The following is a 19753-nucleotide window of genomic DNA, read 5'->3' as shown; positions in this document are numbered from 1 at the left end:
CTTAAGTAGGTAAGGGCGAGCTCATGGTGCTGGGCGGTGGGTAGGCAGAAACCACACACGGGGAGAAAGCCAGAAGGAATCTCTCTCATCTGGGAACTCTGAATGAGGGCCGGTGGGTGGGTATTGTAGCTGAAGGTACCAGCCCTTGGTTTCTGAAGGCACAACGCCAACCAGGTCAGAACCCCTGGGAGGGGCAGGACAATGGGTGTTTTCCAGAACGCAGCAAGACAGTAGCCCAGCGCTGTCCAACACGAATCGCATGCAAGCCACATCTGTAGTTTCAAATGTTCTAGTAACCACATTGAAAAAGTAAAAAACAAAAAAATTATATATATATTTATATATATATAATATAACCACAACCCAAACATATCAAAACAAAACAACAGACAGGTGAGATTAATAGTATATTTTATTTAACGCAACATGCGCTAAGGACTATCCTTTCAAAATGTAATAACCATAAAGGAGTTAGTTGTTCCTGAGCTTCTTTGTATTTTTTTTGATACTAAAGGGCTGAAATCTGGTGCATAATCTATGCTTGGAGGACGTCACTAGCCCTGCGTCACTGCTCAGCGGCTACATGTGACCCACGGCGACACACACACACACACACACACACACACACACACACACACACGGGCTCCTCAGCTGGTCGGCTTGTGTCTTAGGATGTTGGTCTGTGTTGATGACTTCAGGGCCGACCAGGAACAGAGTCAGGCTCCTTCTGCTGGGAGTGATCGCAGGGTGGGGTCCGGTGGGGGCTCAGAGTGCCCCCTGCAGGAGCTGCTTCCAAAGTGTGTCTAAGGCCCAGCTCTGGGCACCTCCAGCTCTTAGGTGGTCGGTAATTCCCCGGATGAGCTGGGGACTCTCGCACAGAGCGAGGAGGCTGGGGACACTCCCGCTGGGGTGACTGTGGGGAAGTGAGAGCCATGGAAAGGACACCACCCATGCTTCTGCCCATCACATATTTGAAAACAGAAAAAGCTAGAGCCCCCCCCACACACACACTTCTCCCCAACACACAGAGGCTCACCCTGTCGTCTCTGCACATGGAACTGTGGTCCCAGAATCAGCAGAGTCATCGCCCACGGATGTGCTGCTTTCTAGGCACGAGCCCCCGTGAGCCTCAGGACAGCCCTGGAGACAGACAGGTCCTGTCATGACCTCCGACCTGAAGGTTGGAAAGCAGAGAGAGGTGAAGCAGCCTGTCGGAAGTCACACAGCGTGTGGGTGGAGCGGCGAGGATTTGGGGCTGGTTGGGCTCCACGGAGGTGCCAGCCGTTCACGGAAAATCTCGGAGCGCATGAGTCCGCTGTCACCTGGAAACGCCATCCAGGCGAGGGGAGAAGCCAGGGGGAGACGGAAAGTTGGGAGGCTGCTCCGTAACTGCGACAAGGAGGGGGGAGGCGCCGTCTGGCACCGCCACGCAGCCGGGCGCAGATGGCGGCGAACCTGCATCCCTGCCTGGCTGGTGGAGCAGGATGGGGTGCAGACAGGCTCGAGAGAGCCTCTGCGCTCCCCCCGGGCAACAGCGCAGAGGAAGGGGAAGCCTGTGACCTCACCCGGTGGGCCAGTGGCCAATGACATCACCACCGGGGGGGCCAGGAGCCAGGCCCAGCAAGTTATTTCTGGAAACGGCTGGCGGCCAGGCCCAGCAGCTCCTGAGCTGTTTCAGATGTGGCTGCGATGGAGCCTCCAGCTGGCCAGGCGGGCCTCGGGGCTGGGCGGGCGGAGGAGGAAGGAGGAAGGCTGGGGGTGGCAGCCAGGGGATGGGGCGGGAGGGCTCCTCCCACTGGGCACTCGGGCAGGGATCACCTTTTGGCGTGTGCCCAGCCAGCCCCACCCTGGCTCTGGGGAGCCTGGCCCTGCACTGTCCCTCCGCATCATTCACTCGGAGCTCAGGGACCAGATGGGTGCAGAACGGGCAGTCTGAAGGTTTCACCGCACCTGCATTTGTGCACATGAGGGAGCGTGAACGTGAGGGCGCGTGCACGTGAGGGTGCAGGCACGTGAGGGTGGGGGCACGTGAGGATGCATGCATATGAGGGTGCGTGCACGTGAGGGTGCGGGCACGTGAGGGAGCATGCACGTGAGGGTGCGTGCTGCATGCAGGTGCACTTCGTTATCAGTGGATAGATTCCCTCTCTGGTGCCTTGTCCATTGGTGCCCCGTGTGCAGGTGAGTGTGTGAGTGCATGCACACGTGTATCTTTGTATGCCACGTGCACGCGCATGGCGGGGGAGGAGGAGAGAGAGTGCACGGGAGCTGGCAGATAGGGAGAGAGGAGTCACTGGGGAGAGAAATCGCGACAGGAAGTTGGGCAATATAATTTCAGTGGAAGATACAGAGGCACTTACAGAAGCTTCAGCAGAACTAGACAAACCTTTCAATCCATTTATCAAAAGCGCCTGCAGCCTGCTGCCTGAGCAGGTGCAACAGGAATAAAATATTGAGCAGAGCCAGCCACTACGGGGCTGGAGGAGCCCAATAAATAAGGGGTTACTGCAACGCTCACCCTGACTCTGCTGGGGTTGCTCTCACCAGTCCCTCCACCCATCACACCAACGGCCCTACAGGCGCTGCCTGGGCCCCGGTGCCCCCATCTGTGGGGGTTTGACTGTCGGCCTTGTGGGCGGATGATGGGGGCTGCAGAGCAGGAGAGCCCCATGCAGACGCATTCAGTGTGGAGGCAGCATGAGGACCCTGCTTCGTGCGTCTCTTGTTCTTGTTATATGCCCTCCTTCCATTTAAAATTCTCCGTTAGAGTCTGGCTGGTGTTGCTCAGTGGTTGAGTGTCAGTCACGAGTCCTGGTCAGGGCACAGGCCCGGGTTGTGGGCTTGATCCCCAGTAGGGGGTGTGCAGGAGGCAGCTGATCAATGACTCTCTCTCGTTGTTTCTATTTCTCTGTCCCTCTCCCTTCCTCTCTCTGTAAAATCAATAAAAATATATTTAAAACCCTGCATCAGAGAGAAGCAGATCCATGCAGCCCCAGTGGCATTGTGGGTCATTCTACAGGCCCCGATTGGACAACAGGGGGGTGCCGGAAGCCAATTCCAGCAGGTCAGCAGGGCTGAATCATTTGGAGATGGCTAAGGGCATGTCCCCAAACCTGAAAAGGATGTACTAAAAGGATTGCTTGCTGCCAGATAGCTCAGGGCATCTTAATCTACATGTTATTGCCTCCTACTGGCCAAATCCCTGAACAGCCGTAGGCAATTTTCCCCCAATCCGACAATAAATTCTGTATAGAAGCCCTGGCCTTTGATGCGTATATCTCCACCTTGCCTTAGGACAATTTGTGTTAATAAAAAGCAAGGGGTCCTGAGACAAGGGGAACTTAGTTCCTTTAGCTTAGTCTTCTCTGACTCCCCATAATGCCTTTCAAAATTACGTTTCGTCTCTGGACTCTTATTTAATTTACGCACAGCGCCTTCTCCAGGTCCCTGAACCCTTCTAGATGCTGGATCAAGACCCCCGGCGTTAGGGGGTGAAAACGAGGCCCAGGTGGTGACTAAGGAGCTCCCGAACCCAGACCCCAGGCTGTGCCATCGACTGAGACTTCCCCCCTCCCCAGATCCATGTCTTGGCAACTGGGCCTTTTGAGTGGTGGATGGAGGGAGAGGCACCATGTCACCTCCAACTGAAGGGGACCCTCATTTTTCCAGTCCTTCTGCATCCACCTTGTCACACCACCCTCTCCTCAAAGCCGAAAAGCATCACTATGCCGTCACCTGAGTCCACAAAAGAGGACATCTCTATTTAACATGCACACATGCATGCACACATGCATGCACACACATACGCACATGCATGCACATGCACACGCGAACACTCGGGTGCTCAGGGACTGCCCCCTCACCACTGCCCCACCCTCAGCTTTCCCCACCACCAGCACCACCACCATGGGTAGGACAACCTGCATCTTTTCATCTTGGTGCCAAAGGGCAGGAGACGGCGCTCCATCCAGGGCCGGGCTGCGGGAGGCCCTTCCCTGTGCCCTCAGCCGGGACGGGCGCTGGGAAAGGTACATGGAGCGGCTCTCCGGTGCCTGGCTAACTACCTGGAATGCGGAACACGGGGTGAACCCTCCCCTGGAAACCGCGGGAGAGAGGTTGGCGAGGGGAGTGGGAGAGCACAGACGGGCTGCTCCCAGGGACCGCGAGGCGGCGGCTCAGCTCCGTGGGCGCAGACCGAGGTCCCGCGGTCCCCCTGCTGCTTTTGGAAACCCAGCAGATGGAGGCCCCACTTTTTCCAGAATGTCCTCAGAAAGCAACGGCCCGATGCCCGAGCCACAGGTTGCTCTCCCACCGCCTGAGTCACCTGCTCATCGCAGCCTCTGTTCTTGCTTTCTGTCCCCAGAGAGCTTGGCTTTTCTGTAGCTCTTGTGGGTCCAGCCAACAGGCTCTCGGTCCCTCTGAACCGAACCCCACCCCTCCCTCCCTCCATCTGCCTCCTCAGGCAGCCCCGGACCGTAGGGGGTCCATCTTAGGACTCCAGCAAGAAGTGATGGACGACCCTCCTGTGACCCGGGAAAGGCATTCCTCCGCAGGGCCAGCGGCCGACGGAGACCTCCACATCCTGCTCCAAATGCACCCTCTGCTTTGAAAGGACGGAGGTGAAAGGGCAGAAAGGACCCCCCGGCGGTCATCGCTCTGGAACTTCAGGGGGATGGCTTCAGGGACAGCGATGGAAGGAAGTGAGCAGGAACTGGGGCGAGGGGACCAGGGCTCTGGCCTCTGAGTGTTGCTGCTCTGTCACACCGCTCATAATCCTGCAAATGCCATTGCCGCCTGCTGGCCCCGAGCCTGCCTCTCTCCGTTTCTCTCCAGCTCCGAGCAGGGCCTAAGTGTAGGGAAGGGGGAGAAAAGTTGCCAGGGCAACCATCCCAACTCCTTTCTCTGCCTGTAGAAATCTTTAAGGGGAGGAAGCAGTCATTTTCCTGGGGTGCTGGGGTGCAGCCCCAGAGATCAGAACTACACAAGGCATAGAGCCAAGCAGAGGGCCCTGGTCCCCAGCCCATCATCTGCTTCCCAGCTGCTCGATGCAGCGGCTCCTTTAAAGACTCACATCTGGGCTCCAGCCAGGGCTCCAGTTGCAGGGGTGAGGGGCTGCGTTGGCTGTGAGTTGCTGAGGGAAGGATATCATTTCTCTTACTTCCAGGAGGGCCTTTCACCATCCTCGTCCTCCGTTTCACAGCCTTCCCCAAGGAGGTGTGTTCCGATGACGATGACAGCAATATCGCTTCACTTGCATCATCTCTCTAATTTGCACAGTGATCCTGTGAGGTACAGATTTCTACCACCATTTTCCAGATGGGAAAACCGAGGCTGAGAAAGGCTATGCAACTTGCCAGTGAGCACAGGTGGCAGGTGGCAGGTCCAGGACCCCAGCGCTGCAAGGGGAGTGGTGCAAGGCCGAGCAAGCGAAAAGCTTCTCATGGTGCAGACAGATCAGAGCTAATCGGCAGACGAGGCAGAGAAGTTTGCCAGGGATTTCCCTGGTTTCTAAGTCCTGTCTCTGGAAATGCACTCAATCCCCGGCAAATCCCTGCTGGTTCCCTCGCTGGAGCGCAACAGAGGAGAGTGTGGGATGATACACACGATGGACCTTGGAGACACCCTGCTGTGGGGTTTACGATAGTTCAAGGCTCAAGTTCACGGGCAGGAGGAGATCTGCTTGCAAAGGCGCTTCCAGCCAGCCATCTGTGGCTCTGAGGATCACCAGCTTGATCCCCCCCTCTCCGCACAGGAAAGGAGGTACAGCTCCCCAACGCCACAGCCCTTCCCCATGTGGAAACCAGGCAGCCAGGGTGCCCCAAGCCCTGACGCCGGCCACACCCGAGTTCCGGTAGACGGTATACAAAGAGAGACTCATGGTTTTCTCAGCCTCTTGTACCCTCAACAATCCCCATCCTCCCTCCACACGTCAAGTCAGAGTGGGGTCACGGGAGGAGGCTGAGCATACCCCACTGCCCATCACAGGGCCCCTGGCTGCCGGGAGAGGTGGGAAAAGGTGAGAGGAGAAAGATGAGAAAGGCAAAACTCCCGACGAAAAAAAAGAAAAGTTCAATCAGATTTGTAAAGGGCACAATTTACAAATCCGTCACATATTTTACTAGGCTGGGATTTACGGATTAGCCTGTAATACTTAGGCGGCTTTTTTGTAATAAAACCCTGAGCCCGGGAAGCCTTGGGGGAGCGAGGAGGAGGAAGGGGCCTTCTCTCTCGATCTCGCTTTCATGTGCCCAGCACTTTTTTGATCTAGGCAGCCCCATTAATCTGTGCTTTATCTGCCTACGGAGAAGGATTGAGCTCTTTATTGGATTTTTGTCAAGAATAAATGATTTAGTTTGGGATATTGTGGAAACGATTTTTGTGGTATTACACCATCTAATAAATGAAACAGCAGGGATCAATTCCTTTCTTGCAATGTGTTCAACAGGCAGGGTGAAATATGCCCCACAATTATTTGGTATTGCACTCTATAGATATCTATAACGGGGAGTGACTGCACGTCCGCGGCTCTGCCCTGGCTGGGAACCTGTCCGGAAGCTGTGATCCATCAACTCTAGATCGTGAGACTTGGGACGCATGTGACAGGCGGGTCAGCAATGCAGATCAAGTTCACGTTCGCCCACAGGCCTGAGTGGTGGAGAGAAGGAACCGGGCCTGGACTGGGAGCTGGGGCCTGGGAGAGTGTACTCACCAAGGCCTTTGGCTGGCGTGCTTTTTCCTGCACGGGTGGGAGACGAACAGGGTGGGAGGGACGTCCCGGCCACAGCAGGTCCGGCAAGCTCCAGGTGTGTGTGGACGCCACGCAGAGAACCTCCCTGTGCTGGTGCCCCAGTCCGTGCCCGCTGCCCTCTCCCCCGGACATCACTTTGAGGGAAGAGGTCTGGAAACACTTGGGTTTGAGAGCTGGCTTCTTGCCCAGGTGTGCTCAGAAGGTTTATGTCCCTGGAGGCCCACAAATATTTATTGAGAGCCTATTATACGACAGTGCCTAGCACCGGTCTGGCACAAAGTAAACCTTGTATAGATATATGTTCACAGAGTGACCGATCAACAGCAAACTATCCAGACGCCCTGTCCTCCCGACACACTGTCCTCCTGACACAGTGTCCTCCCGACACACTGTCCTCCCGACACAGTGTCCTCCCGACACAGTGTCCTCCCGACACACTGTCCTCCCGACACACTGTCCTCCCGACACAGTGTCCTCCCGACACACTGTCCTCCCGACACACTGTCCTCCCGACACAGTGTCCTCCCGACACACTGTCCTCCCGACACAGTGTCCTCCCGACACAGTGTCCTCCCGACACACTGTCCTCCCGACACACTGTCCTCCCGACACAGTGTCCTCCCGACACACTGTCCTCCCGACACACTGTCCTCCCGACACACTGTCCTCCCGACACACTGTCCTCCCGACACACTGTCCTCCTGACACACTGTCCTCCCGACACAGTGTCCTCCCCAGTGGCAATGGGGACGAGGAAGGAGAGGAAGAGGTTACCGCCAGGACGCAGCCCCCGGGTGGGAAAAGCACCCTTCACCCACGTTTCACTCCAGAGGAAAGACTGGATCACTCCAGAAGGGGGGTGCGGGGGGGTCCTGGACACCCGCAGTGTGGGAGGGGGTGGCCTGCCCAGGTTGTGCTCTCTGGACACAGCTCCTCGACTCAAATGGTCAAGGTGGTCCCTTCCGTCCGCTCGATGGAAAGCGCCATCAGAGAAAGGACCAGGCCTGGCATCTCACCACTGCGTTTTGTACCTGGACGGAGGAAGTGGTTAGTGAACGTTCATCAAAGGACCTTGGGCTTCATGGGGTTGCCAGAGCAACGGATGAGGACCACTGTCCACAACCATTGGGGCTGCTATCACCAAACACCCAAGGAGGGGCCTTATCAACAGCCTGGGATCATTTGTTACGTCAATCGTAATTTACATTACGATTCATTTGTATCCCCATCCTGGAAGCCAGGAGCACAAGCTCAAGGCTCCCACGTGCTCAGGTGAGGACCCCCTTCTGGGCCTCAGACGACTCCTCTATCCTCACAGGACAGAGGGGGTGGGAGAGCTCCAGGTCCCCCTTCATCAGGGCACCTCCCTTTCAGAGGGGCTCCCCACTCGTGACCTACTCACCTCCCATCACCTCCCCGAGGGCCCACCTCTTAACCCCATCACCTGGGGAGTTAGGACGTCAGCTTATGGATTTGGGGGCACATTCACACTAGAGCAATCAAGGATCTACACTCTGCCCGGAGAGCTGACTCTATGACCTCATTGGGTTTAAGGAACCGGGGGGCTGTCTTCAGTTCTGCTACCAGGACCCCACCTTCCTCACTCAGGCGCGGGGATGACCACAGCCAAGGGGCCGTGCGGGCGGCCCGCTGAGGTCGCCTGAGCCCCACATTACCCCACGGCACGCGGCGCGAGGCGGGCCTCCTGCGCCTGCTCTGAGGCCGCTGTCACTCGGGCTGTGTCCCTGTGGGTGCCACAGGCCCGTGCTCTGTGAGCACCGAGTTCCTCAGGGGACTCACTTCCTTGACAGGCTCTGGGCTGCCATCTGCTCCGTAGATGTTGGCAGCGACAGGCAGACCCTGCAGCTCTCGGTCTCCCCACCCGGAGTGTTTTATTTCTGTCCTGTTTTGGCTGTGTTTCCTCTGCCACAGTCGGGATCCTCGGAGCTCGATGGGGATGGGCGGGGAGTTGTTAGTGTCCTTGGCATGAAGAGTGTCTCCTGCTTGGAGCTCAACTTGGGGAAGGCTCCGCACTCCTGGCCCTCTGCGGAGAGAGACGGGTGCTCTGAGGGGTCCTGCACAACCAGTTTAGGCATCACTGACGACTCCCACCTCCCGGCCCTGACAAGGCGGCTCAGAGGCGGGGCTGCGGCAGCCGTGGACCGACAGTCGCGTGGACGTGCCGTGGGCAGAAGCACAGTGTGGCCCAAGAGAGGGTGCTGGGTTGAGGTTGGGGTCTCCCAACCAGGGGCAGCTAGGAGATGCTTCATTCAGCCTGACTTAGGATGTCACCTTGGGTCTTGGCCTTGGGCCCTCTGGGTTCTCTGTTGCTCCTCTCCACCTGCCCGGTGGGCCGCTGACCAGTGGCGTCTGGAAAGCATCAAGCAAGCCTTCTTATCTCCACGCGGACTCCGGGGGCAGTCTTTCCTTCCATCCGACACCCATCGCAGGGCAGTCGTTGCCATTCCAAGGGGTCGTGCTGAGATTTCACCCTCAGCGGGAGTGGCCTCGCTCATTGGCAGACAAACGTCCCTGCATCTGGGCAGAGAGCAAGGCCCGCCTTCTGGTTAGTGTCTCAGGCCGGGACTCAGAGCCATCCAGATGCTTCTCCTTCTCCCACATCCACATCCCACGAGGCAGGAAATCCTGTTGGCTCGACGTCAAGTTTTCCAGAATTCTATCCAGGTCCTTTCTTTCTCGACACTGCCACCCTGGCCGAGCCACCACCACCATCCCTGACCCTGACAGCCCCTCTCAACACAGGAGCCAGAGCAGGCCACCCACTGCTCAAAACGCCCAGAGCCCCCTCTTTGCCCAGAGCCCACAACCAAGTCCTCACGGCAGCCTGGGGTGGTTCCTCCAGAAGCCGGCCATGCGTAAGGTGTCTGAATCCCGTATGGCTGACGTAACAAATGATCCCAGGCTGTCTTTTATCTTACAGCAGCAGTTCTCAACCTATGGGTCGCGACCCCTTTGGCGGTCGAACGACCCTTTCATAGGAGTCTCCTAAGACCATCCTGCATATCAGATATTTACATGACAATTCATAACAGTAGCAACATTACAGTTATGAAGTAGCAACGAAAATAACTTTATGGTTGGGTCACAACATGAGGAACTGCATTTAAAGGGCCAGAAGGTTGAGAACCGCTGGCTTATAGTCTGGAAGATCAGAAGTCCGAAATGGGTCCGACGGGCTAACATCAAGGTGCCAGCAGAGCTGTGTGCCTTTCAGGAGCCCCGGGAAGACTCTGCCCCTTGCCTGGCTGGTCCAGCTCCGGGACAGCCTGCATTCCGTGGCTTGTGGCCCCTCCTGCCAAGCAATAGTTAGATCTCTAGCCTTCATCACGTCTACTTCTCCATCCCTCCAGCCTCCCTCTTATAAGGACCCCGGGCTCACAGGGCACCCACCCGGATAACCTGTTTCAAGACCCTAGATTTAATCATAACATGTGCAAAGCCCCTGTCCCCATGAAGATAAGCAGTCACCGGTTCCAGGACTTAGCACGTGGTGGTCTTTGGGGAGCCGTTGTTCTGCCGGCCGCAGGAGGATTCATGAGGAAGTCGTTTTTTGGTAGGTGAGTCCAGAAGACATGATTTCCTTAAACCTGAACGGCCGCCCTAAATGCCTTATCTCCAAACGCAGTCACGTGGGGGACTGGAACTTCAACATCTGGATTTGGGGGGATGCAATTCAGTCCAAGGCAGGGATGCCCCTGGGGAAGCTGGGAAAAATACACAGGCCCAGGTTTTTACTTACTTCCAGGAGCCCAGGCCACCACACGGGAGGAGACTGCATGTAGTTGTCCCCGGAAAGTGACATTGGTGGAGGGCGTCCAAGGTCGTTTACGCTCTTGCTCCCTCCAGCGGAGTCAAGCCCTGGAGAGGGCGGTCACCGGCGTTTGCATGAGCCTGGCACGGGGAGCTGCCAGCCAGGGGGACGGGTGGCTGAGTGTTCTACACGGATCTCCAACTGAGCGTGGGCACAGAACATTTTTTTTAAATTTTAATAAGAAAAAGAATTTTAATCAGAAAAGTAATCTGATATCCTCAACATAAAATAATCTGAATAATTACATGCACATGTATAATTTTATCTCATCATTTTCCTCTTAGTGTTAAAACCCACATTTATATATACATGTATCTTATGTTTATAACATGCGTAGCATCATACCTATGTGTGTACATGCATATATGCGCATGTATACGCATATGTGCACAGGTGCAGGGATATTATACACATATATATTACATTGCTCCAGAGACTATATACCAAATGATTAACGGTGGTTATGGCAGGGAACAACTTTCATTTCTATGTAATTTGAGTTTATTTTTTTGTGTAATTGGAATTTATTTCTACATGGAGAGTGTCCTATTTTGTGCTTTAAGAGGTTTCTAAAATAATGAAACATGTAAAAGTAGATGGGATGAGGGCACGTTGCAGGGAATGAGAATCCAGACACGTGTCGAGCAGGACCCCTGGGCCGTATTTCTTTCGACCTCTGTTATGTGGCTTATCCTGAACATGCAGTTCCAAGGCCTACTTCTTTGGGCTTGATGTTATATTGTGAGCATTTCCGGCGTCATTAAATATTCTTGGCTCATATATATTTTTAATGGCCGCATAATATTCCTTCATGGCTATTCATCATTTATTCATCCACCCCTGCATCCACTCTCCTCCTGGCCGCCCATTAATACCTTAACTACTTGGATGAGAAACAGTGGCTCTCAGGGTCCCCAGTCAGTGAACGTATATCTGGGACATTTCAGAGAATATCAAAGTGGCTACTTCATTAATATAAAGAGGGCACGGACCAAGCAAATCAATATCTCTGTGAGGCATTGTTGGAGGAACAGAAGCCCTGGGCATCGTGACCTGCCCGGAGCTACTCGCATCATCTCACTCGGGTCTGCACGCCTCCCCACTCTCCCCCCACCTCGCCCCCCCCCCCCCCTGGCCCTCTGCCCTTGTTTCCTGGCAGGTGCCCTGAGCAGAGCCAACTGGCCTATTAGCTCATGAAAAAAAAGTTTGGGATAAAAATAAGGTTGGTATATGAGCTTAATAATTTTCCAAAAATAGACCTCCCTAGGCCTTGCCGTCTGTCCCCATCTGTGAGAATGCACCATTTGCCTGCCGAAGACGGGCTCCGGGTCCGGCTGGAGATGCTGGGAGACGATGGAAGAGAAGAGGGGACTCGTCATTTTAATGGAATCTCTAAACAAAATGCCGATGCCTCCCTGCAGCTGCCCCGTGGACCAGGGAGGGAGGGGCTGGGGGGCTGGGAGGGGCACGCCCAGGGACAGTCCTCCCCCTGGGGCACGGCTTTTTACAGCCAGTCGGTGACCGGTAACTGTGACAAGCGTTTCTGGTGGCACAGGAAGAGCTGACCTATTCTGGTTTGGTATCAATACAATAACAAAGGTAATTCTGAAACAGCTTTACCGCCTTCGGAACAAAACCTTTTGCATCGAGCGGGATCTGGGAGGAAAGGTTAATTGAGGGTTGACTCACAGTCTTAGGTTTGCAAAAAAGAGGGTTAAGTGGAGCCTTTTTGTAGCAATTACTTACCTCGAAGCGTCAGGCTCTCCAGCGGGTGGGTTAAGCTGCCTGTTGCCCCGGCTCAGTTCTGGCGCCCAGGAAGCGAGATGCTGGGTCCCTCCCTCAGGGAGTGGTAATCTGTGGGTACACCATGAAGAAGGACACATGTGAAAACCCAGTCCCGTGTTTTGGAGACCCCTGACCCAGCGGAACCTCTGCCCCACGCAGCAATGATGGTCCATTGGACTTCAGACACTGATTGGGCTCAACTTAAGAAGCACATAAAAGCCCGGCCTGTGTGGCTCAGTGGTTGAGCATCGACCTATAAACCAGGAGGACACAGTTCGATTCCCGGTCAGGGCACATGCCCGGGTTGCAAGCTAGATTCCTGGTAGGGGGTGTGTAGGAGGCAGCCGATCAATGATTCTTTCTCACCATTGATGTTTCTGTCTCTCCCTCCCTCTCCCTTCTTCTCTGACATATTTTTAAAAGCACATAAGAAGCCAGCCCTTGTTCTGGGCTCTACATGCACAGAGCTAAGACAGTCTGTGTGGTCAGGGGTGTCTCAGTCTGGAAGGAAAACAGACGTGAATGAATAATTACTGTGCAGGGGAAGGGCAGGCATACTCAACGTGGGTTCATTCATTCATTCAGCCACTGCTGTCTGCTGTGCAGGGAGCCATGCATATCGGGGACTCCACGTGTCATAGCAGACATGGCCCTTGTCCTCAAAAAACTCAGCCTAGCAGGGAACATAGCCATGGAACAAATAATAATGACACAGGACGTCTTTGCGTCCCCTTAGTGATAAACGCATTGAAAGACACAGGGAGCTCTGAGTATAACACAGGAGAACCTGTGGGTTGTGTGCGCACACACCCTCCTCCACCAGCTTTTGACCTTTGACCCCTCTGATCCCCTGGGTCCTGGCTGCTGGGTGCACCTCTGCCTCTGTGTATCTGAGACATCTGGACCGGCCAGGGTAAGATGACAGGGGGGCAAGGAGGAAAGCTCCAGACTGGAAGTCGAAAGACACTGGTCCTAGATCCAGCTCCGTCACAAAGTAGCCGGTGGTCTGGGTTCCCTAAACCCAGCCTGCCCCACCCTGCTCCGGCTCCTGACTCCTGCTCCCCATGGTCTGCTTCCCCCACATCCTCCAAAGCATCCTAAGGAAGCCCCGCCCACAGCCTCTGGAGCCAGAACACTTGGGTTCAGCTTCCACCAACTTGCCTCTGTGTGCCTCAGTGTTCTCCTCCATACAATGGGGGTCATAGCCGTGCCGGACACTCAGGGCCCGCCTCCTGCATGGTCCGCGCCCTAGATGCACACAGCAACCTGTGGCTCAGGAGCGGCCCCGTGGCCTGAGACCCACCTGAGCTGACCGCACTGGGCTGCTTGTCCGCCTCTCCTCCAGCCCCGCCTCTCCGCCCAGCAGCAGAGCACAGGTGTTGCCCATTAACAGGAGAGCAGCGCTCATCTGGAGAAAACGCTCAGCCATTAAGGCCTTGACATTGAGCTATGATTTTGACAAATAAGACACAAATGCACGAGGTGCCAAGAGCCCCTCAGTCCCGTCACAGCGGCTGGCTCTGGGAGGGAACAGCAGGGGATGGGGGCCTTGACTGGGAACGGGGCCCCCCCAGACGCCCCTCTGGCAGCCTTTCATCCGGGGGTGCTTCCCGAGCCAGGCCGGGGCCCCGGGAGCGCTTCGCCTGGAGGTGGGGATTTGGAGCCCTGGCGGCCCCCACCTTACCACGAGTTGTTTTTTAATATATTTGTATTGATTTCAGAGAGGAAGGGAGAGATAGAAACGTCAATGATGAGAGAATCATAGACCGGCTGCCTCCTACATGCCCCCTACTGGGGATCCAGCCCAGAAACTCGGGCAGGTGCCCTGACCTGGAATCGAACTGTGACCTCCTGGTTCATAGGTGGACACTCAACCACTGAGCCACACCAGCCGGCCGGGCCGACCACCAGTTCTGAATCTCGCTTGCAGGGTTGCAGGACCCTCCCAGCCCTGATTCAAAAAGCCTCCGGGTGCTGATTGGCGTGTGATTGGCAGGCTGGGCCTGGAGGTCCCTCCCCTTTTTCTCCAGCCCCTTTGCCGGTAGGTTGAGTTGGCTCAAGTTGATGACAACCAGGAGTCAGGTGTCATCTCCCCTATCCTGGGGCCGTGTGACCCCGCATACAGCACAGCAGGGCTGGCAGCAGAAGCAGGTGGTGGCAGCTCATGTGTCCCCGCCTGGGGTCATGATAAAATGCAGATTCTGATTTGCCAGGCCTGGTGGGGGGCCAGAGCCAGGGTTTTTAAGAAGCTCCTCAGTGACGCTGAGGTCCCAGACTGCACCAGGGCAGCAAGGCTGTAGGGCAGTGTTTCTCAAACATGGCCCTGTGGAACCCCCGGGGCACCTCCACAGCCTTGATACCCCAGAGCTTCTGGGTTCATTGGTCTGGGCTTGGGGATCAGGTTCTACCAGGCAGCAATGGAGTCTGGTTGTGCAGACAGACAGACAGACAGACCTGGACTCACGCTACTGATCCAGACAGCCTGCATATGGAGGAGGGAGCCGTCATAGGGGGCGGGAGACAGGTGACACATTGCAGAGTAAGTGCCAGGCCAGTGGGACTAACGCTGAAAACTGGAAGACCACGGGAGAAGCCCTCCTCGTCATTCAGGAAGGGGCGCTGGCTCCTGAGGGGAGCCCCGTGCTCACTTCCAGCCGGATACACGGGGTGCTAGGCCGGGGCCTTCCCTGGGGTGTGAGGAGAGAAGGGCTTTGGGAAAAGCCTTTTTCCTGGTGAGAAAGCATCGCCACTCTCCTTGGAAAACGAGCCTTTTTCCTTGGCAGAGAGGACGGGAGGAAGAGGAAACTCATTGCACAGACGGGCACCTGCCAGTCTCCTGCGAGGATATGGCCCTGAAATTGCTTTTCGGATCCTCCCGCTAAGCCCACACAGGTGGCCCCTCAGCCCCGCCATGGGGTTTCGGAGCCCTGCCCGCAACTGGCTCTCTGTCTCACCACAGCCTGCGGCTGTCTCCCCTCCACAACCAGGAGGCACAGGCCCAGAGAGCCCTGGTGCCGACAGCGTCAGAAAAACAGGTCCCCGAGACATCCACAGGCGCCTGGGGATGCAGGGCCCATGGGGTGAGGGCTGAGGGCGATCTGAGGATGACGCGGCTGAAAAATCTTCCCGGGAAGGTGTGGAAGGTAAATGCCACGTCCGGGCGCTGCTCCCTGGGCTGGGAATGCGATGAGTTATTACCCAAGGAAATGAAACTGCTAATACATTCAAAGCGAAGCTAAGGGAGATTAAACTCTATTTTTAAAAGGGAGCCGGTGATTTATAAAGTGGCCTCTCCTCGCCTCCCCGGCCCCATCAGCCCTCCCCGTCCTCCCTCCTCACCCTCCTCACCCTCCTCACACCCAGGCCCTCTGGACCTATTACTCCCCCCACCCCATTTCCTCTGGCTGTTCTTTTCTCCCCCTTGGGGGTGGGAGTGGCTTACGGGGGGTGGGGGTGGGGACATAAAGCTCAAATTGGGCTGAACTTTGGGAAACGGTTGCTGGTTGTCGAGATCCCCGCGGAAGGGCCAGGAGGAAATTTGTTTTCCTAAGAAGTCTGTTCCGACAGTTGAGCCAACACATTACAACAGAATGAGCTCTAAATGGGCGATCAGACTCAGGAGCTGGGCACTGGGCAGGGGGCGGCTCCTGCAGTGAGTGACAGCCAACTCAGCCAATCAGTAGTGGCCAGGCCTCCCCAGGCTGCCCTGTTGGGAAAGCTGTCTGGCTGCGTTCTCATTTTCCCTCCTCATCCCCCTTGAGCCTCATTGCCCAAACCCTGCCCGCCCCTCCATCTCCACTCCCCACTTTCCCTGCCTGAAGCCATCAAGCCCCCCCACCCCCCCTCCCCCGCTGCCTGACCTCATTGCCTGTTTCCGGGGCGACAGGCCTGTGATGTCCCTCATGGAGGCCCCTGAGCCTTCAGGTGGGCTGATGGGAACAGCAGGTGCCCAGGAAGAGGAGAGAACAAGGCTCTTGATTCTGTGCCATGATCCCTAGATAATGGGCATGGGGGAGGGGAGAGGAATGGGGGGAGGGGGGGCAACTGTGGGCTGCAAACACCCAACCCTCAGGGCTCAGCTAGAGAAGGTGGGGAGATGTCCTCAACCCCCTTCCCCAAACTCCTACTGAGGCCCCACACTCCAGCCTGAATGGTTATGGTCGAAAGCCTGGCGGGTCACAGAGGGACGCGGGTTCCCCCGTGGGCCATGTTCCGCAGCCCGTCCCCACCTTCTGCACCTTCCGATGGTGAGACCTGAAGGAAGGCCCACCCCGGTCAGCTTGTGAGCTCACCCGCAGCGAAATCCGGCTCCCGGGCTCCCTCGCAGTCGGGGTCTGTAGGAGGTCCTGAGCCCAGTGGCCTTCAGAGCAGCCTGGGGGCTGAGGCTGCTGCCCTCCAGGTCCCCGGTGTTTCTGATTTCTTCAGTCCAGCAGGGCACCCGAGGGAAATGCAGACTTTGCTTAGAAACAAAGGCTCCGCCCAGCAGGCTCTCCTGTCGGTAAAGCAAACTTTTACCCGAGTTTCAGGTAATTTGTCCTGAAGCCTGCAGGCTTACCTGCACCCAGGTGTCGCCATTACCTGAGTGATTAGCATGCTTACGAGCAAGGGGGGGTCGAAAAACAAGCTCAAAGCAAATTCAGAATTCTGACTTTGGCGCCCTGAAGCCCACATGTATAGCTTTGCTTCCCACCTATAGAATGGGGGGAGGGGGGGACTGTGATGGGGGGAGGCAGAGGGTGAGCAGCATCACAGGTCACCTCAGAACGGGGGACAGAGGAGGCCCTCCCCTCCCGGTGATGGGTCCTGCCTTTGTTTCTCTCTCAGGATCTGCCAGCAAAACAAAAGTAACAACCTAAGGACAATTTCCAAAGAAAGATGGGAGAAGACAGTGAGAGAATCTTTAGCACGGATTGTTTATGTCCAAGGAAAGAGAGGAGAGCGGATTCCCCATAGCCCAGCCCGGAGGTGAAAATGTAATCCTATAATCCAGTCGGCCAGGGAGCCAGGCAAGGACTGGAGTTCCTTTCAAAGTCAAGTGTGCGTGCGGAATGCTTGATGCCGGGCGGTGGAGCCGAGGAGCTGAGACCATCGGCCACATTCGGTGAGCACCGGACGCACAGAGCCCTGTTCGCAAGGCCGGGTGGCACCCCAAAGCTCACAGGGTGCTCCTCTGTCTTCTATTGGAGAAGGGAACGCCTCCCCCTTTAATTTCCTCTGTGTGCCCCTCCCCTGGCCCAGGCCACAGCTCCCTTTGCCTTCAGTGAAGTACTTGCAATTGTCTAGTGACCTTTTCAAAGTGAGAGCAATTACACTCCGGTGAAACCTCGTCGGCATTGCAAAGCAGCTCATGCAAACCCTGCCTGTCCTGGTCTGAGAGAGAGCAACAGGGAGCAGCCCTCCCCTGTGGCCCCGGCTGCCCGTTGAGGGAATCGCCTGGAGACTTTCTGAAGTTATTGGGGCCTTAGTCCCGCCCCCTCAGAGCATGCGCTCCTGGGTGCTGGAGGCAGGGGCGTTTTTAAAGCTCCCCAGGTGACCTAACCATCCAACAAAGTCTGAGGCCCGCTGGGCTGGAGGATGGAGGGTTTTTTAAATTGTTTAATGGTGAGTCTGCGGGCTGACATTGATCACGTTTGATGCCCTGCTAATGGGATCAAGACACACTTAGATTCCACTTGCCGGGAAGGCTGCCATCTTGCAACAAAAACCAGGAGGGCAAGGTCCTCAGATGGATATTATTTTAGTGGATTCTAATGCGAGTCGGTGTGCAAGGGGGTGGAATTTGCACAGAATAGTCTTTGCTGCGCTGTCTTTTAGCTGCAGGGGGAGGCGGCAGGAGGAAGGAATGGCTATTTCTTGAGAGTCTGTTGTGTTCCGGAGACTGTACAGGGAAGGTGTTAGGCAGGGCACAGAGGTCCCGGCAAACCTCAGTGTCTGGTTCTTGGACTCCAAAGAAATAACCCAGAGGCCTGGCTGTGAAGGGTGGGGGTTTACCGGGATCTACTACGCACACACCGTGGTGGCCCAGGGGTGACGCTGACCGCTGCCCAGGCTGCCCCCTGTGAGTTGAACCACTAAGTCTTATCCGGCCTTTGGACAGGCCACAACTGGGTTGGAGGCCGGTGCTATTGTTTCGCTGCCACCCAGGCTGTCGCAGCACAAGGTTTTACAGAAAACAGGAAAACAGAACAACAGGGCACGCAGGGGAGGGGCGATGGGCCCCTGCATGAGACCAAAACAGTAGCTGTTTACAGTCCAGGCTTGCGCACATCTAGAAGCAGTTTCTCTTTGGCCTTAGACGAGTTGATGGCCAGGTCCCCGAGGCCTCACAGTCAGTCCGCTAACAAATGGCCTTTATATATTTCCCACGGAATGGGAGGGGTGGTTGGAGCATGGGAAGGAAGGGGTCCCTGTTCCCATGTACCGTACAGAAGACTATACTGATCTCTTAACTTATTCCCCCTAACTCTGTGCCAGATGGGTATTATCCCATTTTACAGATGCAGAAACTGAGGCGTAAGATCACCCAGCTATTGGGCGTTGCGACACCACTTTCCTCGGGTCTCTCACATTTCTGTATACCTCGCAAGCAGAGATGCTGACTGCCTTAGTAAGGAGGTCCGCACGCTCAACGGCTTTGGAAGACTTCACGTCACGCTCTGGAGCAAAGGGTAGGCATGCTGACTGTCCTTTATAACAGATTCAGGTTCCCTCCGCGCAGGGCTCCTGTCTTGTAACACACCCGACTGTGTATGCACAGGTTCCACCTGTATTGCCTTATAGGGCCTGTGCCTTGGGGAACCGTTGCAAAAACCATGCGACGCTGCCTGCCACTGTTGCTGGGATACACGATCCGCGTCTCTGACCCGAGAGTCTCAAGTCTTCCGCTAGCATCAGGCAGCTGGGGCAGGCCAGGCGGACTGTGAACACGCAGACTGGGCATCTTACTCTAAATCTGTTTCCCTTGAAAACGTTTGCACTTAGAAGGTGGATAAACAAGAGGTGATACTAAAACAAAACAACATGCATACGGTCAATCCTGGCTTATTTTTCTTCTGGATACAAAATAGTAGCACAAATGAGTTCTCTTCCTCCTTTCTATGAAATGAATAAACCAATGCAGTCTGTATCAAGACTTGGAAAAATACAAAACGTGGGCTGGAGACGGCACGGACCCTGGTGGTTCCAAATTTCACTTGACTTTAAGGTCTGCTGAGCTCAATCTCCTTTCCCCCCACGAGCACCAAAACGGCCTCCAGGCCTTGATCATTGAACCTGGGTCCCATGTTTGCCTCAGCCCCCGGAACCCATGTCCCTTACTGTTATCAGAAGCCTCTCGCCCACTTTTACCTACGCATTTTCCAAATTGGAGAGAAATTGCTTTCCTTCCG

General features: G+C 55.7%; 1 long non-coding RNA gene across 2 annotated transcripts in view; it reads right to left on the bottom strand.

Annotated features, from left to right (window-relative positions):
• Window positions 1–394: 394 nt before the first annotated feature.
• LOC118671130 overlaps window positions 395–19753 on the bottom strand; it is a 54396-nt gene continuing 35037 nt past the window's right edge. The window contains exons 2-4 of one of the 2 annotated variants that reach the window (XR_004972622.1): window positions 12327–12434; window positions 1037–1174; window positions 395–913 (exon numbers count right to left, since the gene is read on the bottom strand). This is a non-coding gene — a long non-coding RNA (uncharacterized LOC118671130). Of the gene's footprint in view, window positions 914–1036; window positions 1175–1322; window positions 1614–12326; window positions 12435–19753 lie in introns of those variants that run through there. The other variant, XR_004972621.1, reaches the window with a different exon arrangement.

This window comes from Myotis myotis, unplaced genomic scaffold (assembly GCF_014108235.1).
Source record: "Myotis myotis isolate mMyoMyo1 unplaced genomic scaffold, mMyoMyo1.p scaffold_m19_p_17, whole genome shotgun sequence".
Lineage (NCBI taxonomy): Eukaryota > Metazoa > Chordata > Mammalia > Chiroptera > Vespertilionidae > Myotis > Myotis myotis.
Note: the sequence above shows the minus strand (reverse complement) of the source record. Positions and strands in the feature narration are given on the sequence as shown.